The sequence below is a fragment of the Hemibagrus wyckioides genome, linkage group LG25, assembly GCF_019097595.1.
Source record: "Hemibagrus wyckioides isolate EC202008001 linkage group LG25, SWU_Hwy_1.0, whole genome shotgun sequence".
Taxonomy (NCBI): Eukaryota; Metazoa; Chordata; class Actinopteri; order Siluriformes; family Bagridae; genus Hemibagrus; species Hemibagrus wyckioides.
The window spans coordinates 18,096,888-18,120,891 of record NC_080734.1 but is presented as its reverse complement, the minus strand read 5'-3'; the positions used below and the strand labels follow the sequence as shown (position 1 = coordinate 18,120,891).

The 24,004-nt window shown below is 41.4% G+C and overlaps 1 protein-coding gene across 2 annotated transcripts in view; it reads right to left on the bottom strand.

The window, feature by feature from the left end:
• The window catches only part of lnx1 (ligand of numb-protein X 1), a 43,481-nt gene extending 43,325 nt beyond the window's left edge, over window positions 1–156 (bottom strand). Inside the window, exon 1 of one of the 2 annotated variants that reach the window (XM_058379483.1) lies at window positions 1–156. This exon is cut by the window's left edge and continues 247 nt beyond it. The gene's annotated coding sequence lies outside the window, so the exon portion shown is untranslated. The other variant, XM_058379484.1, reaches the window with a different exon arrangement.
• Between the last annotated feature and the right edge of the window lie 23,848 nt (window positions 157–24,004).

The window sequence follows — 24,004 nt, the reverse complement described above, 5'->3', positions numbered from 1 at the left end:
ATCAGGAGCATGGAGCAGCTTAGCCTCTCCGTCTGCCTGTGCTTGCTGCCTGCTGCTCAGTTTACACACACACACACACCTGACACAGGAAGTCTGACGCTTGGGAGGGGGTGGAGCTAGTCAGGAAGACAGGTATACATGAGAACTGCCCAAACCTGCTCTAGGGTTACTAAGAAACACACACACACACACACACAAAGCAAAAAAACATGAGAGAAAGTAAGCCCTAAACTGGGTATTAGACTTAACACACTAGTTAAGCACACACAAACACACACACACACACACACACTGACACACACACACACACACACACACACACACACATGGAAGAAAGTAAGAAGTAGACTGGGTATTAGACTTCACAAACTGGTTAAGTCTAACACACACACACACACACACACACACCGACACACACACACACACACGGAAGAATGTAAGCAGTAGACTGGGTATTAGACTTCACAAACTGGTTAAGTCTAACACACACACACACACACACACACCGACACACACACACACACGGAAGAATGTAAGCAGTAGACTGGGTATTAGACTTCACAAACTGGTTAAGTCTAACACACACACACACACACACACACTGACACACACTGACACACACACACACACACACACACACGGAAGAAAGTAAGCAGTAGACTGGGTATTAGACTTCACAAACTGGTTAAGTCTAACACACACACACACACACACACACACACACACACACTGACACACACACGGAAGAAAGTAAGCAGTAGACTGGGTATTAGACTTCACAAACTGGTTAAGTCTAACACACACACACACACACTTACAGATTCTCAGCTGGCATTCTCCGAAAGCCTTGTCCTGGAGATCCTGCAGGTTTTGGCATGTCATGCGATCAGAAGCAGAGATGTTAAACAAAGATGAGGAGCAAGCAAACCCGCAGCTGTGTGTGTATCAGCACAACACCCAGATTAAACACCACCACAGTCCGAGCTGCACTCAGGGGAAACGTCTTAGCTCCATTATAGGATTTGGATGAAATCTTTCATATGGGAAGTTTATGGCAGGTTAAGAGGAATAAATGAAGTTGATGATTAATGCTAGCATCACTCTCACTTCTGGGTTTGGTTGGAAAGATGTGGAACATCAGTAAGAAAAGAAAGCTACCTCTTTATTCCTTACTACAATATTATTTACCAAACCATCCATTCAGCTGATAAACCAATAATCAGTTAGACTGATAGATGGCTTTAACTGACCACCAGAGGCACAGTGCAACAGTAGAAACCTACATGATGGCTTTATCATTTATTTATTTATCCATCCATCCAACCATCCATCCATCCATCCATCCATCCATCCACAAGTTCATTCATTCAACTAATCCATCCATCCATCCATCCATCCATCCATCCATCCATCCATCCATCCATCTATTCATCCATGCATCAATCCATTCATTTATCCATCCATCCATCCATCCATCCATCCATCCACCAGTTCATTCATTCATTCATTCATTCATTCATTCATCAAGCCATCCAACTATCTATCTATCTGTCTGTCCATCCATCTATTTATTCCATCCTCCAGTTTGTTTGTTTGTTCATTCGTTGTTCGCTTGCTCATTCATTCATTCATTCATTCATCCATCAACCCATTAATTTATCCATCCATCCATCCATCCATCCATCCATCCATCCATCCATCCATCCATCTATCTATCTATCTATCTATCTATCTATCTATCTATCTATCTATCTATCTATCTATCTATCTATCTATCTATCCATGAATTACTGAATTACTACCAAAGATTACTCCAAAGTACTACCAAAGATTACTCATTTTTTCTCTGTTGTTTTAAAAGAGTTCAGTCTTGTCTAAATGCTTGTGTGCAAATTTTAGACAGACTTTTCCGTGCTTCTTCTGTAGCATGCACTGTAGGACTGGAGATGATTGCGGTATTTTTGCGATAATTGTTCTCTCCGTACCTGTCGTTCCTGTTGCTTTCAGATCGTCCTGCAGCTTGTCACGTTTCTACAAGCTTCCTTATTATTACTCTGAGCGCATGCCGCAGCTGTTCTGACTGAGCTGCGTTCACACATGCAGCAGTTTTATTGCTACAGATCTTCAGTCGCTGTACTAGGAAGTGGTCAGTAGGTGTTCCTATTACTGGTTGCCATAGTAACAAGGTTAATCAGTGGGTGGAGCAACTAGCAATTCAAATCGGTGAATGGTTCTGGATGGAGATTCTGGTGTTTGTGTATAAAATTCAGCAGTGTTTATCCGCATCATATCATAGGAGATGGAGAAGCAGAGTGTGCTCTTCATCACGGATCACATGACCTCTACTGTCTTCACTCCCATACAACGTAGCATAAGTCCTTGCGATTGCTAATAATCATGTGAACTCTTCCCAACCACCAGCAGTGTCATCCTTCCCAATGACACCAAGTGCTACTTGAGCAGGATTTATATCTAGATCTCCTTTGTGCAGGATTTATATCTAGATCTCCACAAAAAGTTAAGGGTATTTGGCTTTTGAGTGAAATTTATGGAAAATGTAAAAAGTTCACACTACAGTGATATTATATCATGAAAGTAGGGCATTTAAGTAGAAGCATGCAGTGGTGATTTCCTCATCTCAATTTATTTCCTCATAACAATTTATTGAAACAAAAGCCAACAACAGTGGAGGGTATACCACAACAAAAAATGCCAATGTCTCAATAATTTGTCATGTGCCCTTGACCATCAATTACAGCTTGACAACGACGTCTCATGCTGTTCACGAGTCGACTTATTGTCTGCTGAGGCATGGCATTCCACTCTTCCTGAAGGTTGGCCCTCAGGTCATTGAGGTTCTGGGGTGCAGGGTTACGAGCCTCTACACGGCGACTCAGCTGATCCCATAGGTTATCTATGGGATTCAGGTCTGGAGAAAGTGCAGGCCACTTAATTTGAGGTACCCCGGCGTCCAGCAGCCGTTCCCTAATGATGCGACTTCGATGAGCTGGAGCATTGTCGTCCATGAAGATGAAATTAGGCCTGTGTTGTTCATGCAGGGGCACAATGACTGGATTAATGATGTTATTCAGGTAGGATTGGCTTGTCACTGTACCATTCACAAGATGTAGGGCAGTTCTGTATTGAGTAGACACACCTGCCCAGACTGTAACACCACCACAACAGTGGCTGATGCATAGCACTCTCCTTGACGTCTCCAACATCATTGGCAGCCATCGTTTCTGCTCAGTGTGAATCGACTTTCATCAGAGAACAGCACTGAGGCCCACTGGTCGCCCCATGCAAAACGATGACGCCTGTGCCTGGTGGTGTGGTCAGGTACCCTTGCAGGTCGTCTAGCACGCAGACCACGCTGATGTAAACGGTTTTGAATGGTCTGACGTGACACTTGGGTGCCTCTCACCTCCCTTAAATGTGCCTGGAGTTGAGTGGCATTCATCATCCGGTTCCGCAGGGCACTGTTCACAATGAAGCGGTCATCAACGTGGTATGTGGCCAAAGGACGTCCACTTCTATGCCTTTCTGTAACTCTTGATGATGTCAGTGATTTCTCCATTGTCAGTATCTATATATTTTTAAGGTGGCTTCTGTCACACACACTGACCAGTGTACAGCACATCACTCACTACTTTATCTGTCTGAATATCACAGCGTCACATTTCTGAAAAAAATGAACACAGCTATCTATCTATCTATCTATCTATCTATCTATCTATCTATCTATCTATCTATCTATCTATCTATCTATCTATCTATTTACCGGCCTATCTATCTATCTATCTATCTATCTATCTATCTATCTATCTATCTATCTATCTATCTATCTATCTATCTATCGATCTATCTGTCTGTCAGTCTATCTGTCTGTCTGTCTATCATTTGATCTATCTATCTATCTATTTGTCTGTCTATCTGTCTGTCTGTCTATCTATCAGTCAGTCTGTCTGTCTGTCTATCAGTCAGTCTGTCAGTCTGTCTGTCTGTCTGTCTGTCTATCTATCAGTCAGTCTGTCTGTCTGTCTGTCTGTCTGTCTGTCTGTCTACCTATCAGTCAGTCTGTCTGTCTGTCTGTCTGTCTATCTATCAGTCAGTCTGTCTGTCTGTCTACCTATCAGTCAGTCTGTCTGTCTGTCTGTCTATCAGTCAGTCAGTCTGTCTGTCTGTCTGTCTGTCTGTCTGTGTGTCATGCAGGTGTTGAGATGAGAAAGTACGAAATGAGCAGAGTATTAGAATTAACAAGCTAGTGAAGCACACACACACACAGACACACAGACACACAGACACACACACACACACAGACACACAGACACACACACACACACACACTTTCATCTGAGCCCAAAAGAGGCGCTGTATTGTTACAAGAATCTAAGAAGCTCATAGAACTGTGTTATTAAGTGCAGAAAGCACAACGTGTCATTGATCTGTGTGCCCTAGAAGAACTTTTGCTCTGGTTATTGTTTTAATGAGTTTGTATATTCTGAGCTATTTAAACATGAACTCTTATAAAAACTGTAATGCGTGATGTAGAACCTCCTTAATCAACTGTACCTGGATCTGTACACACTAAATATCTTTCGCCGGAAGCATGACTTTTGATAATCTAGGCCAACAAAGTGTTGTTATTGCAGTTTAGTGCATAGATGAATACTGTGGGAATTAATATACATGATGTCAGCATTTCTCTCTCTCTCTCTCTCTCTCTCTCTCTCTATCTCTCTCTCTCTCTCAGCGTCACTGCATTTGGCTAAGAGAGCACCTTTGCATGTGTTTAGACATAAACATGCTGGGACAGCAGGTCATCAGACCATTGAACAGGGTGTGTGTGAGAAATAGTAGCAGAACAAAAAAATGTGAAACCCTTTACAGTGAGAGTGTGACCTCAGCCATTTTGTGTTGTAAAGCTGCACTGCATGTGTTGTATAGCTGCAGTGCAACGTTTGCTGTCTCCAACGACATCAACAACGTGACATTGAACGTCACTGGGAAATGGGTGTGAGAAAAGAAGCTCTTTCTCTTTTGTTTTAAGGATCTACAAGCAAAACCTGCCCTTTAGGCCTTATGTTTGATATTTTATCTTGTTGTAACTGAGCGAGTGATGTCTGGTTGTCTTGTTGGGGGCATGAAGCCTTTATTATCAACACACATACATTACAGCACAATGGAATTCTTTTCTTCGCATACCCCAGCTGAGGAAGTTGGGATCAGAGTGCAGGGGCAGATATTATACAGCACCCCTGGAACAGAGAGGGTTTAGGGCCTTGCTCAAAGAGCTTGGAGCTTGAACCCCAGTCCTCCGTAGGAACAAGCCACAGTCTTAACCACTTGAGCCACCACTGCCCCAAAATGCGTTTTGCATATCCCAGATTATTATCAAGCTGTGGTCAGAGAGCAGGGTAAATCCACGGTACAGCGCCCCTGGAGCAGGTGGGGTTAAAGCTCTGGGTCATGACTGGAAGATCAAGATTCAAGCCACAGCACTGCCAAGCTGCCACCGTTGGGTCCTTGAGCAAGGCCCATAACCTAACCTGCTCCAGGAGTGCTGCACCATGGCTGACCCTGCGCTCTGACCCCAACCTCCAAGGATGGGATATGTGAAGAAAGAATTTGACTGTGCAGTGATGCAGATGTGCCAAATAAAGACTTATAACTTACAAGGAAAATACAACACCAAGCAAAACACTGAACCAGAATCAGGAAACAAAAAAAAAAAACTTAATATAATTGAGATGTTTAGAGGTCTTTTATGGCCATGTCGACACCAGACCATCGCACTCATGCGGTTTTTCCTCAAACTGTTACCAGAAAGTTGTGAAGTTGTAAAAGCAGACAATTGTATACAATGTCTCTGTATCCTTTCACTGAAACTAAGAGGTTCAAACCCCCAAAGCATAGAGCTCCATGAAGACATGGTGTGTTAAGGTTGGAGTGGAAGAACTGGAGCCAGCACTGAGCCCTGACTCAACCCCACTGAACACCTTTAAGATGAACTGGAACACCGACTGAACCCCAGACCTTAACATCTCTCATTATGATGTTCTTTACCTTTTCTCTCTCTCACATTCACTGTTTATCATTACATTCACGGTTGATCCACATTTCCTCTATTCCTCTGCTTCCACCATTTATATCCTTCTGCCTCACATACTGGCACATTCGCTGTATGTCTCCCGTCCCCTCGTCTCTCTCCTGGTCAGAACGAACGCACCATCACGTTTGTAATCAACATCTCATTCATACCATAGTGACCTCTATTCTCACTCCCACTTTAAGGGTTCCTTCACACCCTAGATCCAAGCTCACATTATGTCACAGGGTTCTAAATAAAAGGAGACTGGAAAATACATCGAGTCTCTGATTAAAAAGGAATTAGGTTGATCTTGCCTAACCTCAACCTCTGTATGCTGTTCTTTCTTTAGCTGGGAATATGAGGAGAGGTTTCTGGAACAAAGCGCCCTGTCTCTTTGATGATGAGGTCAGAGAGATCAGGTGACCAGATTACTGAGTAGTTCATCTGCAGCCTGGCTAAATTGTAACTGTTGTTTCTTCTGACCATAATGTGGACAAAACTACAACTTCTGGTTGATTTCCAGACTATCGGTATATTATCCATTGCTGCTTCAACCTGAAAGTAAAAAATTCTTCTTCTGCTTCTTTCCTCCTCTGGCTCTCTGGGGTGGATGTGAAAGGTTAAGCAGTCCTTTGCTCTGAACCGCATCCATATTTCATAGCTACAGCACTAATGTCACAGTGGGTATGAATATGCAGGAGGAAGACCACAGGAGGAAGGTCATCGAGCTGTTTCTACTAAACCAGGCTCTGGAATAAATTCTGTGTCATTATTTATTTATTTATTTATTTATTCAAGCAATTCGGAAGGACACCTCGTTCTCATCCCGGGATCGGTCTCTGGTATCAACTCAGTTATCTCCAGCCGTAGGCCCTAAGCTGCGTGAGAAATCTACCCACAATGCATCAGATACGCAGCTATTGAAAGCAGACAGTTCACAAAGGCATCCTTTCTTTTCACGCACACGTTTTTGCGAAAGCCTCACACGAGCAGAACAGCCCTCGGAAACAAAAACAGGGTGTGTCACAGAGACAGTGGGATTCCGGGATAACATGTCAAAGCATGATGTGACCAATTCCCTTCCATATTCTCTTTTACATCTCTAAAAATTCACGGTGTTACACCCCGCAGCACACGCAGACGTGCTCAGACACGCAGAACAAAAAAATCCTGTAGTCTAAATTGTACCTAATGTTACAACAACCTGTCTTTAACTTTTCGACAAAGCAGTCAGGCGCTCCACTCTGTCTGACTTCAAAAACACATAAAACACGTCAACATGCCTTTTAATTCAGTACAATCCTGAATATACTGTAGAAATAAACCCAAAAACAAATACACTTCAGACTGGAAGAAAGCTACTGAAGGGAAACTCTTTTATACATTTAACCTTTACCCTGATTGAAACAGCTCACAGTGTGTACAGTCATGCAGATAAACACTGAGAGTTTCGGTTAATGTTCATATCGGAGTTCTCCGACTGCGGTACGGTTCTTGATAACAGATGGGCTGGTGCAAGTTTTTCCAGAAACTGCTGATCTCCTACTGGGATTTCTTCTCACACAACAGTCTCTAGAGTTTACACACAATGATGCAAAAAATAAACAGCAGCGAGTGAGTGTCAGTTCTGTAGGTGGAAACACCATGTTGAGGAGGGAGGCTCGGAGGAAAACGGCCAGACGTCTTCAAGCCAACTGGAGGGATATAATAACGCAAATGATCGTTGTTTATAAGTGTGCTGAGCAGGAAAGCATCTCAGTGTGCACAGAACATCAAACCAGGAGGTGGATGTTCTACAACAGCAGGACACAATGGGTCCCGTTCCTGTTCCTCTCCTGTTTCAGTCATTTTCCTCTATTGTTCCTTTACTGTTCCTCTTCTGTTTTAATCCTGTTCCTCTACTGTTCCTCTTCTGTTTCAATCCCGTTCCTCTACTGATCCTTTACTGTTCCTCTCCTGTTTCAGTCATTTTCCTCTACTGTTCCTTTACTGTTCCTCTTCTGTTTCAATCCTGTTCCTCTACTGTTCCTTTACTGTTCCTCTTCTGTTTTAATCATGTTCCTCTACTGTTCCTCTTCTGTTTCAATCCTGTTCCTCTTCTGTTTCAATCCCGTTCCTCTACTGATCCTTTACTGTTCCTCTTCTGTTTCAATCCTGTTCCTCTACTGTTCCTCTTCTGTTTCAATCCCGTTCCTCTACTGATCCTTTACTGTTCCTCTTCTGTTTCAATCCTGTTCCTCTACTGATCCTTTACTGTTCCTCTTCTGTTTCAATCCTGTTCCTCTACTGTTTCAATCCTGTTCCTCTACTGTTCCTCTTCTGTTTCAATCCTGTTCCTCTACTGTTTCAATCCTGTTCCTCTACTGTTCCTCTTCTGTTTCAATCCTGTTCCTCTTCTGTTTTAATCATGTTCCTCTACTGTTCCTCTTCTGTTTTAATCATGTTCCTCTACTGTTCCTCTTCTGTTTCAATCCTGTTCCTCTTCTGTTTCAATCCCGTTCCTCTACTGTTCCTCTACTGTTCCTCTTCTGTTTCAATCCTGTTCCTCTTCTGTTTTAATCATGTTCCTCTACTGTTCCTCTTCTGTTTCAATCCTGTTCCTCTTCTGTTTCAATCCTGTTCCTCTACTGTTCCTCTTCTGTTTCAATCCTGTTCCTCTACTGTTCCTCTACTGTTCCTCTTCTGTTTCAATCCTGTTCCTCTACTGTTCCTCTTCTGTTTCAATCCTGTTCCTCTACTGTTCCTCTACTGTTCCTCTTCTGTTTCAATCCTGTTCCTCTACTGATCCTTTACTGTTCCTCTTCTGTTTCAATCCTGTTCCTCTTCTGTTTCAATCCTGTTCCTCTACTGATCCTTTACTGTTCCTCTTCTGTTTCAATCCTGTTCCTCTACTGTTCCTCTTCTGTTTCAATCCTGTTCCTCTACTGATCCTTTACTGTTCCTCTTCTGTTTCAATCCTGTTCCTCTACTGTTCCTCTTCTGTTTCAATCCTGTTCCTCTACTGTTCCTCTTCTGTTTCAATCCTGTTCCTCTTCTGTTTTAATCATGTTCCTCTACTGTTCCTCTTCTGTTTCAATCCTGTTCCTCTTCTGTTTCAATCCCGTTCCTCTACTGATCCTTTACTGTTCCTCTTCTGTTTCAATCCTGTTCCTCTACTGTTCCTCTTCTGTTTCAATCCTGTTCCTCTTCTGTTTTAATCATGTTCCTCTACTGTTCCTCTTCTGTTTTAATCATGTTCCTCTACTGTTCCTCTTCTGTTTCAATCCTGTTCCTCTTCTGTTTTAATCATGTTCCTCTACTGTTCCTCTTCTGTTTTAATCATGTTCCTCTACTGTTCCTCTTCTGTTTTAATCATGTTCCTCTACTGTTCCTCTTCTGTTTCAATCCCGTTCCTCTACTGTTCCTCTTCTGTTTTAATCATGTTCCTCTACTGTTCCTCTTCTGTTTCAATCCTGTTCCTCTTCTGTTTCAATCCCGTTCCTCTACTGATCCTTTACTGTTCCTCTTCTGTTTCAATCCTGTTCCTCTACTGTTCCTCTTCTGTTTCAATCCTGTTCCTCTACTGTTCCTCTACTGTTCCTCTTCTGTTTCAATCCTGTTCCTCTACTGATCCTTTACTGTTCCTCTTCTGTTTCAATCCTGTTCCTCTTCTGTTTCAATCCTGTTCCTCTACTGATCCTTTACTGTTCCTCTTCTGTTTCAATCCTGTTCCTCTACTGTTCCTCTTCTGTTTCAATCCTGTTCCTCTACTGATCCTTTACTGTTCCTCTTCTGTTTCAATCCTGTTCCTCTACTGTTCCTCTTCTGTTTCAATCCTGTTCCTCTACTGTTCCTCTTCTGTTTCAATCCTGTTCCTCTTCTGTTTCAATCCCGTTCCTCTACTGATCCTTTACTGTTCCTCTTCTGTTTCAATCCTGTTCCTCTACTGTTCCTCTTCTGTTTCAATCCTGTTCCTCTTCTGTTTTAATCATGTTCCTCTACTGTTCCTCTTCTGTTTCAATCCTGTTCCTCTTCTGTTTCAATCCCGTTCCTCTACTGATCCTTTACTGTTCCTCTTCTGTTTCAATCCTGTTCCTCTACTGTTCCTCTTCTGTTTCAATCCTGTTCCTCTACTGTTCCTCTTCTGTTTCAATCCTGTTCCTCTACTGATCCTTTACTGTTCCTCTTCTGTTTCAATCCTGTTCCTCTACTGTTCCTCTTCTGTTTCAATCCTGTTCCTCTACTGTTCCTCTTCTGTTTCAATCCTGTTCCTCTTCTGTTTTAATCATGTTCCTCTACTGTTCCTCTTCTGTTTCAATCCTGTTCCTCTTCTGTTTCAATCCCGTTCCTCTACTGATCCTTTACTGTTCCTCTTCTGTTTCAATCCTGTTCCTCTACTGTTCCTCTTCTGTTTCAATCCTGTTCCTCTTCTGTTTTAATCATGTTCCTCTACTGTTCCTCTTCTGTTTTAATCATGTTCCTCTACTGTTCCTCTTCTGTTTCAATCCTGTTCCTCTTCTGTTTTAATCATGTTCCTCTACTGTTCCTCTTCTGTTTTAATCATGTTCCTCTACTGTTCCTCTTCTGTTTTAATCATGTTCCTCTACTGTTCCTCTTCTGTTTCAATCCCGTTCCTCTACTGTTCCTCTTCTGTTTTAATCATGTTCCTCTACTGTTCCTCTTCTGTTTCAATCCTGTTCCTCTTCTGTTTCAATCCCGTTCCTCTACTGATCCTTTACTGTTCCTCTTCTGTTTCAATCCTGTTCCTCTACTGTTCCTCTTCTGTTTCAATCCTGTTCCTCTACTGTTCCTCTACTGTTCCTCTTCTGTTTCAATCCTGTTCCTCTACTGATCCTTTACTGTTCCTCTTCTGTTTCAATCCTGTTCCTCTTCTGTTTCAATCCTGTTCCTCTACTGATCCTTTACTGTTCCTCTTCTGTTTCAATCCTGTTCCTCTACTGTTCCTCTTCTGTTTCAATCCTGTTCCTCTACTGATCCTTTACTGTTCCTCTTCTGTTTCAATCCTGTTCCTCTACTGTTCCTCTTCTGTTTCAATCCTGTTCCTCTACTGTTCCTCTTCTGTTTCAATCCTGTTCCTCTTCTGTTTTAATCATGTTCCTCTACTGTTCCTCTTCTGTTTCAATCCTGTTCCTCTTCTGTTTCAATCCCGTTCCTCTACTGATCCTTTACTGTTCCTCTTCTGTTTCAATCCTGTTCCTCTACTGTTCCTCTTCTGTTTCAATCCTGTTCCTCTTCTGTTTTAATCATGTTCCTCTACTGTTCCTCTTCTGTTTCAATCCTGTTCCTCTTCTGTTTTAATCATGTTCCTCTACTGTTCCTCTTCTGTTTTAATCATGTTCCTCTACTGTTCCTCTTCTGTTTTAATCATGTTCCTCTACTGTTCCTCTTCTGTTTCAATCCCGTTCCTCTACTGTTCCTCTTCTGTTTTAATCATGTTCCTCTACTGTTCCTCTTCTGTTTCAATCCTGTTCCTCTTCTGTTTCAATCCCGTTCCTCTACTGATCCTTTACTGTTCCTCTTCTGTTTCAATCCTGTTCTTCTACTGTTCCTCCACTGTTTCAATCCTGTTCCGCTACTGTTCCTCCACTGTTCCTCTCCTGTTTTAGTCATGTTCTTCTACTGTTCCTTTACTGTTCCTCTCCTGTTCCTCTCCTGTTCCTGCTCCTCTCCTACATCTTCCTCTTCTTCACCTGCATGTGCATCTGTAAATGATTGTAAATAAAAAGTATTGCTGTATTTTGGACATGAACAAACACAGAACACAAATACAAATAAAATATGTATAGAAATATATCAAATATATTAGAATAGTATAATATACAGTATATTAATATAATATAAATGCCACATTAATTAACATTAATCACCAGTGATGCCCGTCCATGCTTCCTAAAGACCTATGGCTATTTTTCCCTGCTATTTAATGAAGCACTGCCATGATTACAGAGTTTCTAAACTGGAGGAAATGCATTGATATTCTCTCACACAACACACACAACACAATACAACACACAACACAACACACACAACACAACACAACACAACACAACACACAACACAATACAACACACAACACAACACAACACACACAACACAACACAACACACACAACACACACAACACACAACACACACAACACAACACAACACACACAACACACACAACACAATACAACACAACACAACACACACAACACACACAACACATACAACACAACACACACAGCACACACAACACAACACACACAACACATACAACACAACACACACAACACAGCACACACAACACATACAACACACACAGCACACACAACACACAACACACACATAACACAACACACAACACAACACACAACACACAACACACAACACACACAGCACACACAACACACAACACACACACATAACACAACACACAACACACACAACACACACAACACACACATCTATTACATCTTACTGAAGCCCTGCTGCTGTAATCAAAATGCTCTGACTTGCTCATCAGAGTGTGTGTATATGTGTGTCAGGTGTGCCTCAGGTGCATGTGTGTGTGTGTGTGTGTGTGTCAGGTGTGTGTTCCTAAATGACTAGTGGCATTTGAATCAGGCAGAGGTCTAGTGTCATTCAAAGCACCCTGCATTTTATATGAGTCACATGTGGGCTGCTAGTGGAATCACTCACACACACACACACACACACACACACACGCACACACACACACACACACGCACACACACACACGCCGCTTAAAGCAAAGTGGAGTCTGTTAATTAGTCTTGTCAGGGATGAATAAACACACACACACACACACACACACACACTGGGGTGACACTCTTCTCTTAGTCAGTACCCGAAGTCTAACACTCTCTCTGTGTGAACCTGTTCCACCAAAACCCACAGAAACTCACTCCCTGTGTCACTCCAGGCTTCTGAATATATACCTAAATAATGTGTGTGTTTCTACAGAAACATCCAGAGCTGATAAAAGGAGCTTTATTTTTCATTATGATCAGATAGATGTAACTCAGAACTGGTGTAACTGGTATCACTGGTGTAAAACCAAGGAACCTTTTACTGGTCTATGAAATTGTTTTAGTTCATTTTAACAGTATCTTTTAGTAAAGTACTATTGCTTATGAATGCTAGGTTTCGTTCTTGTCGTTTGATCGGTTAATCCTAGCGCCGGTTCTGACTGACCACACTGTGTCTCGGTATCTAGACCAGGTTAATGTTACAGACAAAATACTCTACTGTCTGAGAGTGACGGAGGTCTCTGACGCAGGACTGGGGGAAAAAAATAAAAAGGAATCAATTCTCATTTTTTCCTGACTGCTTACATGCAGTGTTTAACACTTAATTGCTTAAAACAAACATTTCTGGCATTTGGCAGACGCTCTTATCCAGAGCCACTTACGAGAGTGCATTAAAGTCTCTATCAATGAATACATTACCACTGGTTCAATAGGTCACAGACTTTAAGAAGGGATACCATCATAAGTTTTTAATACGTACATACAACATACAACAATAGACTCTAAACAGAGAAAAGATAAGAGAGGTAGGTCTTCAGCCGTCGTTTGAAGACGGTCAGTGACTCGGCTGTTCGGACGTCTAGGGGGTAGATCATTCCACCATCTCGGTGCCAGAACAGAGAAGAGCCTTGATGTATACCTACCGCTTACCCTGAGAGATGGTGGGATTAGTGGATCTGATGGAGCGAGGTGCAGTGTGAGGAGTAATAAGAGCTTTGAGGTAAGATGGTGCTGGTCCATTCTTAGCTTTGTAGGCAAGCATCAGTGTTTTGAATCTGATGCATGCAGACAGAGGAAGCCAGTGGAGGGAACGCAGCAGTGGGGTGGTGAGGGAGAACTTCCACATGAAATCCATGAACTCTTCTGTCAGTCACATTTACAGTGCATGTAAGCTGAGGACTTCTTTTGGGACTAATGATGATATATCTAGCAGCTCATTAGCAGGTAGAGTGGGTCAGGAGAGAGAAAAAACAAATAACAGGAACAGAAGAAAGAGGAAGAGAGAGGAAAGTGATGGCAGGATCTCCATTTATTAGGATTTCTAAGATAAGTACTATTTGGGTCAGAAGGTTTAAAGGAAAAGGACTGAAGTGAATATTGATGAATCTAGTAAGAAATGTTTAAACATGAGGTAATGTGCCAAAAGAAATGAATCGGTGAGACATTATAATGAGCCATGTATACAGTATTTAATAATACTTCAACTCAATTTTATTTGTATTGCTCTTTAAACAATGAACCTTGTCTCAAAGCAGCTTTACAGGATATGAGAAATAAAAGGAATGGCAAATTTCAAGCTTTAACATTAGACTTATATTTAGACTAATGTTTCTGTTTATCCCTATATAATACTTTATCTGTTAGAGTGTATCGCAGCATATAATCAATGTGCCTATTCCTCCTGAAAAACAGTTCCTGTGAGACTGTTCTAACTGTACATCTATCAGCGTGATGTATTTAGCCATTAGGATATGACAGGCGGAATACAAAAACAGGACAAATCATTTAAATAGACAAAGATGGAGGCTGGGAGAGAAGATGTCAAGGATGGATGGATGGAGTAGGGTATGTGTGTGTATGTGGTACTTGACGTGTGATGTGTGTGTGTGTGTGTGGGTGGGGTGGGGGGGCTCAGCATCAGTGGAGTGTTTCAGTGTCAATAGGTGACACAACAAATAAAGATGAATGAAGTTAATACAACCCTGCATGAACAAGAGACCACACACACACACACACACACACACAGACAGTGACTCAGACATAGACAATGATTCACATACCCACATATCACGACAGAAAGGAACATAAGATTCATAAACGTTCACGGAGGAAAGGCAGAACTTGTAGGTGTGTAAGTGATAAGGATGGGTGGCTAAAACGTATGAGTCTGTTATGCTTTCATCAATTTATTATTGTGTCCAATACAATGACATTCTGACTGGTAAAAGATCCCACACTCTCATAGCCATGGCCTGGGTTCGATTCCTGTGCAGGGAAATGACCCACTGAAGGGTTTACTGTGTCTTGGTCCCAAGCCTGGGAGGGTCAGGGAGAGAATCCTGTGCAGATCGGATGATGTGGTGATTCTAATCAGGGATCAGTCAACAACAATGACGACAACAACAATGATTTTCTGACTGATCAGCTTCTACGATAAAAAGCGCCAGTACTTCCATCCACAGCACGTGAATTGAAAATGAGATAAAGTCTAGCTGAAGAGCAGGTAAAGACTTTATTCACAAACACAACTTCAGAAAAATCAGGCCTTGAATCCTCTACTGAATGTGCCACTAACGTAATATACACAATACTCATGTATACGTACAGAGGATTTAGATCGAGATGCAAGTGCTGCATGTCAAGGAACACCGGCTCACAACATGGCTAGATCTTTGCATATGCAAATGTCCTAGATATTCAAAGACCTTGTGCATGTGTCTCTTTTCTTCAAGCCGCCTTGAAACATCTCTAAAGGTGTGTTAAAGTGGCCTTGCTGGGATTAAAAAAAAAGATAAAGATGAACAGAGCTCATAGTGATTCAATAATTCTACAAATCCTAGACATTTATTACTAAATATACTGATCAGGCACAACATTATGACCACCTGCCTAATATTGTGTTGGTCTGCCAAAACAAAACAAATTGTGATGCACTGTGTATTCTGACACCTTTCTACCATATCCAGCATTAACTTCTTCAGCCATTTGAGCAACAGTAGCTTGTCTGTTGGATCGGGCCAGCCTTCTCTCCTCACGTGCATCGATGAGCCTTGACCACCCATGACCCTGTCACCGGTTCACCGCTGTTCCTTCCTTGGACCACTTTTGATAGATACTGACCACTGCAGACCGGGAACACCCCACAAGAGCTGCAGTTTTGGAGATGCTCTGATCCAGTGGTCTAGCCATCACAATTTGGCCCGTCGTCAAACTCGCTCAAATCCTGACAAAAAAACTTCTAAGCCAGAAACATTGGTTTGGTTCCAGGAACAAAACCATGCAGGTTTGGAAACAAAAACATAGTGATTATAGGGGTTGTGTAACAATGAGTTGTTTGAATATAAATTCAGGATGTTACTTTGGGCCAAACAGGTAGAGCTGGATTAGCTACAGAGATATAAGCAGTTTCCTGCCTTTCAAAGGTTGGACGCGCATTACCAGTGAAACATCCATCATTAACAAGGATGCCAGATCATGTCTCAGAAGTCAGATGATTCTTAACCTCATTAACCTCGAAAGAAATAACCTTGTGTTGATGGATATGTTTCATTTAGGTGCTATGTAGTTTATTGGGAAGTCTACTGTGATTAGATTGACGTCTTAATCTGGCAACCCAACCCAATACAGATCCTGATTTGTTTATGTCCATGTGTGTAACATAGATAGAAAAACATAGATAGAATTAAATGATCTATAATGTTGTGGCACAACAGGTTGTATAACTGCCTCACAGCTCCACGGTCCCTGCTACAGGTAACAGATGGATACGTTGAATTGCCCCTGTAACTGAGTGTGTGTGTGTGTGTGTGTGTGTGTATGTGTGTGTATGTGTGTGTGTGTGTGCATTGAGCCCTGTGATGGACTGGTGTCCCATCCAGGGTGGTCCTGGGATAGTCTCCGGATTCCCTATGACTCTGACCAGGATAAAGAAATTGAAGAAGATGAATAAAACAAAATCATTATTATTATTATTATTATTATTATTATTATTATTATTATTATTATTATTATTATAAAATAAATAAATAAAATAAATAATAAAAATAAAAATAAAATAATAAAATAAATAATGTTTTCTATCAGCATTTACACAAAAGTAAATGAATATGGAATAGTTTTAGCCATTTATTTATTTTAGTTTTAAACTACAATTACATTTAGACATTACCTAAGCATGAATCCAGTCGAGACAAAAGCACTGTACTGAATTTGTTTATTCTAGTCAGTCTCACTTGTGTCTCTATGATTCAGCTGCCTCTTTTTCTCCTTAAAATCACAAGTGGAACATTTACGAAATCAGATTGTTCACATGTACCAGATATGTGAGCGCTTACATTCAGTAATGCTGTGCAAGGCAGGAAGACAGGAAGGTGACTTTGTTTAAATTAAATTAAATTTTCCTAAGATCAAAATACTGTAGCTTTGAGATTCACTGTGTCTAATAAAGAGAGTGAGAGAGAGAGAGAGAGAGAGAGGGAGGGTCTCCCCAGGCAGAAAATAGAGGAAAGAGGCTTAGCTATGATGTGTGATGTGTAGGAGGCTGAACAGAGCGAGGAATTGAGAAGGGGGATTAGAGGACTTGTAGAAAATAAGACTGTTCCATTAGAGAGAAGAACGTCACAAGTGACGTCTGTCCCTTCTCCCTTTCCCTTCTTTTCTTTCATGACTCTTTCTTCATAATGACACTCATGCGAGGAGGCAGTTATGAATCAGTAAGCAGACAGAAATCTAACCCAACAGTCTGCAACTGAAAACATTCAGACATTTATACAGTATATCTCTTATACATCGAGTCATCTAATGATCAGCTAATCCGAGGAACTGAAACAGCATGCTGTTGATCTCACATCCAATGAGTGCTGAGGGTTTTTCCATTAGACTATCTGTCTTGCTTAGTGTTTGTGTAGAGCTGCAACGGCTAAAGGTCAAATAAATATCAGCAGCCGAAAGCAATAGTGTCTGTGGTAACTTCTAAAAACTCTGATGATGAACTGTCAGACTGGAAAACAGTACTGATGGGTCACTGGTGAGGTGCTTCCATTTCCATTATGCTTAGTCTTGTTTGTATTTTTCACACTCTTCCTCTCTCTCTCTCTCTCTCTCTCTCTCTCACACACACACACAGCTGGACCTGCTCAGGTTTGTCTATTCTAACTAAATGCTAGCATCCGCCAACTGATGTGGCTGAGAGTTAGGCTCAGTGTCCCACAGTGAGTCAGCTGCTCCAGATCAAACTGTTAGACAAAGACAGTAATGTACAATGGACTTCCTTCTGGACTTTCAGACTTAGACCTGACACAGATGTTCATCTATAAACCAAACTAAAGCAGGTTACACCTACAGCTGCCTTGGCAAACCGACTTTTGGCAAATCCGTGCATAGCTATTCTGATTAATGACCTCAATTCAAGTCAAGAAGCTTGTGTTAGCATTACGATCATATTTAGCTCACGCAGTACATAGTGAAGTGATAAAACATTCCTCTTGGACCGTAGTGCTGCAAAAAACAACAACACAGAGCTAAGTAAGATAACACAGTACTCATGTTTATTTTATGCTGTGAATCATTTCTCTCATGACGGGAGTGCTCCTTTCCAGGAAGACTCCGCCCCCTTTCGCAGGGTATGAGGGCTCATTAAAAGGCATCTCAACCCATCTAAACACTTCTGAGAGATTCTGGTCTGATGTTTTATATGTCTAGAGATTTCAGAGTTCTCCAGCACCAACAAGGTAGCTTTATTAAGGGAAAACAGTGTTTATTCCCTACAATACAGCTCCAGTTAGAATCTATAACTCACTAAAGCTGTTCACACTTCGTCGCCTCTCAGTATGTTGGCTATGGCTGCTGAGATCTAACACTGATTGGTGTGGCTGCTGGAGCAGTTAAAACCTGCCACAACTACAACTTTTAATATTCTGTATATGTTAATGATGCCAGAAAGCACAGAATAATGTGTACACAGTGACTTAAATACTTCCTTGTTAACTCCCTTCAGCCTCAGAGTCATGTATTCCTTGCAATAATAATAAGCCATTAAATAGGTTAAAAATAAACAAAATAATAATAATAATAATAATAATAATAATAACAGTAAGTGTATGCATGTGAAGTGTCAGGCTTATTGTTGGTGGCAGCCTTGCAGCATTCCTTCATTTCTCCCAAGCAGCTTCTTTATATTACTAAAGCCCTGAAACCCAGCCATGATGTCTCCTACTGACTGATAGTAATGTTTCTGAATTTTGTTATATGTAGTGCGTTAGGAAAAGAACTGCAGCTCTGTCTCTAATGCTCTGAGGTCATATCAGGAGATCAGACTGTCTTCTCTGGGGCTCCGGGTTTGTCCGTTTGACCAGCCTGTAAACACTCTCACTCAGTCTGGGTTCTATCAGGGTTATCCTGAGGTCCAGTGGCTAAGGATCCCACACTCACTGCTGTGGCCTGGGTTCGATTCCTGGGCAGTGGAACCACCCCAGTCACTGAGGGGTTAATTCTCAGTGCTGGCCCCAAGCCTAGGAGGGTTGTGTCAGGAAGTGTGTCCAGTGTAAAGCCTGTGCCAAATCACATATGCGGATCAGGTGGTCTGGTGTTGTGACCGAAGGACATCGACAGGTCTGGTTAGGTTGGATGACAGTGTGTTGCCTATTTATGGCTAGATAAGTTTCAGGTTTTAAGAGAGAAAGAGTGAGAGAGAGAGAGGATAAGAGAGACAGAGAGGGGTGTGTGTGTGTGTGAGAGAGAGAGAGAGAGAGAGAGAGAGAGAGAGGATAAGAGAGACAGAGAGGGGTGTGTGTGTGTGTGTGTGAGAGAGAGAGAGAGAGAGAGAGAGGATAAGAGAGACAGAGAGGGGTGTGTGTGTGTGTGTGAGAGAGAGAGAGAGAGAGAGAGAGGATAAGAGAGACAGAGAGGGGTGTGTGTGTGTGTGTGTGTGTGTGAGAGAGAGAGAGAGAGAGAGGATAAGAGAGACAGAGAGGGGTGTGTGTGTGTGTGTGTGTGTGTGAGAGAGAGAGAGAGAGAGAGGCATATCCAGTGGTTTATTGTCATGTGGGTAAAGTTCTATTTAAAATCCAATTTCAATTTGTATAGATAGTGAACGAGAGATAACGCTCTGGTTTTATACGCCGCCGCTGAGCTGAACGGAGCACAGGGCCGTTTGTTTATTGCTGTGTCGTTCTATTTGAATTTTAATTTCAGATTGCAGGAGAATGAGAGAGACGAGTGTGTCCCCCCCGCTGGGTGTTCAGAGACTCCATGGCAGCTGTTTAATGCACTCACTGAGAATGCAGCAGTCTTTAAGGATGGACCTGGTGGTGTATTTTACCCCAAGCCTGAGATTCAATCTCCATCTGGGGCTCAGACACCAAGAGAACAAAACATCTTCGATCGATGCATTCTGCTTGATTACATAAGGCACCGTTACTTCATGGAGCAAACATATTTTGTTGGGTTTTTTTTAATGTACTTTTTAATATTTTGTGTTTTAACATTCTTTCTGTAAGAGTTACACTCTGAAATCTAAAGATATTACACCCAGAGATTAGATCTGATTACATTAATATTGATGATCATCGATAAAAGAGCCTTTGCTAGATGATCATTCTTATATTATCAAGTGCATGTAGCTTATGTTCTCAGTCTATTCTATTATTTCTCACTTTATCCATAATTTAAAGAATACATACACCGACCAGGCATAACATTATGACCACCTGCCTAATATTTTGTTGGTCCTCCTTTTGCTGCCAAAACAGCCCTGACCCATCCTGCACTGTGTATTCTGACACCTTTCTATCAGAACCAGCATTAACTTCTTCAGCAATCTGAGCAACAGTAGCTCGTCTGTTGGATCGGATCACACGGGTCAGATTCACTCCCTACGTCCATCAATGAGCCTTGACCTCCCATGACCCTGTCACCAGTTCACCACTGTTCCTTGGACCACTTTTGATAGATACTGACCACTGCAGACCGGGAACACCCCACAAGAGCTGCAGTTTTGGAGATGCTCTGATCCAGTGGTCTAGACATCACAATTTGGCCCTTCATCAAATACAATACAAAAAAGTTACTCAAGTATGGAAAGCGTCATGGTTATGGAGAAATTGGTGCTGAACTACATTACTCATCAACCCCAGCATGTCACATGACCATCTCACGCATCCCAGTGATCACTCTCACCTGGTTCCTGTTACACTGCATTAGCGCCTCTGTTTAAGTTCTGGCTTCTGTATTTCTTTGACAATCTTTAGTTCTTATTGTTGTTAGTTAGTTAGTTAGTTCAGGTGCAGCACTTGCAACATTTCCAATAACTCAAAGCTAAACCCAGGCCAGCTTTAGTTAAACCTAGCCAGCGAATATTAATTAAAATTAAAAACGAACAAAACTGTCCCAACATGTTTATCAACTCCGTGTCTTCCAGGGAGGCGAATGAGACTTCTTCGAGTCTTTGAGACGTTTTCCTAAAGTGGATTAGCTTTAATTACATGGTGTAGCAGGAGAAGGTCGCTGCAGATAACAGTGGCTTGATTAAGGAGTTTTTTACTACACTGATGAAACAGATGCTACTCTGAGCTCAGTGTTGATTTAATCACTGGGAGGAGAAGAAAACCAGGAGAGAACTTCTTCTATAAATAATATAAGTATAAATATCCCCCCAAAAAATATGTAAGTATAGTACTGAGATACAGTTGCTGGAGTATTTTCTACCTCTGCATAGGGGATATACACCTCTGTATTATTCTGTTAATAATGTGTGTGTGTGTGTGTGTGTGTGTCCTCTAGAGTGCACTAAACTCATAAATTCATATTGATTAACTTCACAGATCATTAGGGGCTCATTGCTTCAGCACAGCTTCACTCATTATAACTCACTTCCTCTCTCTCTCTCTCTCTCTCTCTCTCTCTCTCACACACACACACACACACACACACAAACATGCATATATATTCCTAATGAATGCCCAGAATAGCCCAAGTGAGATGTAAATGTGATTTTTTTAAGGCTCTTTGGGTAAACAGAGACCTGCACATAGTGGATGAGTCAGAAGCTGTAAAATACACACAGGATCAGTGGCACAGATCTGTCCAGACCGAACCATCAGGATTCTGAGACAGATGAAGTAAATTTACTTTTATACAAACGCATGCAGTTGAACAGACGCTGATCAGAGTGAGAAGACTGCTGAGAAGTGCAGTCCAGGAGGAAAACAATGTTTCTAGCTAAGACAAGGCTCCATAAATATGCTATCATTTTCAATAATAAGTCACATATAGGTGGCCTATATTATAGTGTAGTTATAATTATTGATACAATGAAGTTTTCTGTCAGGAGACAGAGGAGGAGTGTCGAGTGTAGGCACATAAATTCAGTTCCTGTCTTTAATTACATTAAAGAGCTAAATACAGTCATTCCATGACCTGCCTCACTCCCATATGATGTTAATAAAACAACAACAACAACATCAACAAAAATATGCACCTTTCACCGAAAAGCATGAACTCTTCGGTATTCTGGATGTTGCGTAACATTAAACTATTACAAAGTGCAATGTGTTGTTCATTAAAACAATTCTAATCACTTGCAGATCTCTGCTGGATTAGAAAGTACGATGTCAGACTTACAAACTCCTTTTAAATATTTGTTTATTTCTTAACTTGCAGTCCTGGAAGTCAGGGAGCTCCAACACCGTTAGCACCCCTACATCATGTGCCCTTGTGCTGAGAACATTAGCACCACAGTAGAGCATGGAAAAAAAAAAAATTCATCAGACTGGGAAACTTGTCATGGTTAATGGAATAAAAGATGGACGGAGACAAATACCCGTCCCAGTCTTCACCTTCTGACAGGACAACAACTTCTAAAGTAGCCTTTATTTGTCACATATACATTACTGCACAGTGAGATTCATTCTTTGCATATCCCATCCTTGAGGGTTTGGGTCAGACCACAGGGTCAGCCATGACGCAGTACCCACCCCCTCAAAGCAGGAGGGCCTTGCTCAGGGTGGGAGCTTGGCAGTGCTGGGGCTTGAACCCCGATCTTACGATCAACAACCCGGAGCCTTAATCACTTGAACTACGAAACCAAGAACCTGAAGTTATTAGCGTGGGTCAGTGAAATCCCAGACCTCAATCTGATTAAGACTTGAAATAGCTATTCACTAAATATCCATCCAGCCAAGTAAATTTGCAGCAGTAAACATAGCCAGAGGTGATGCTAAAACATACGAATAGAGGTGAAAATTTTTTGCAATCAAGAAATTGTTGTTCCGTCCATCCGGCCAAAATAACTGGAATTTGCTCCTGTTTGGTTGTGTCCATGTCCAGCATTGAATGTCTTTGTCATGTCTCACTCCACAGCAGTGTTTCATATGGAGTTCATATGAAAGTAGACACTCAGGACTTTGTATTATTTTATAAGTGTTTCTGTTTATACCTGGCCTATTAAGGACACAAACTTCATGGAAAAGTTTTTAAAAAGCCCCACAAAACTCCCAGTTGCATCTTTTTATTCTCTCTTCAAAGTAACTGATATTAAACCCATTTCTGTTCTATGAGATTATGAATATTTAAAGGCATTATCATTTCATCAACCATTAAAATTCGGTGAAAGCCAACAGTGAGAAGAATTATTTTACATCAGACATGCTGCCAGAAAATAGTTCATGTGTTTATACTGATTGGAAATGTCCCATATGTCCATGTCCACTCGGATAAAAAAACAAAAGGGTTAAACCTTTGTGTACGAAAATGATAATTTCATAATAATAATAATAATAATAATGAAAATTTCAGATGTTGTGCAAATTTTAATAAAAGGTTGTGACATGAGAAAATGTGGGAGATTTCAAGGAGGTGAATATTTACGCAACTGGCTGTTTGCTACACATGTTATACATTATAGAAATCTCTGAAGTGAAGTGACCAGAGGCCGATAAGAGCTGGGGGAGAATACTCACAGTGCATCTTGTTTGAAATGGATTCAAAACTAACTATTATTATCCTAATCAAACATTTAAAGAAAAAGTACTGGCACCATCACTTCACATTCCATCTCTTAAAACACTTTCAGAAGAGACCTTTTATCCAGCATTAACATTCACAATCTGTGTGTGTGTGTGTGTGTGTGTGTGAGAGAGAGAGAGAGAGAGAGAGAGTAAGAATGA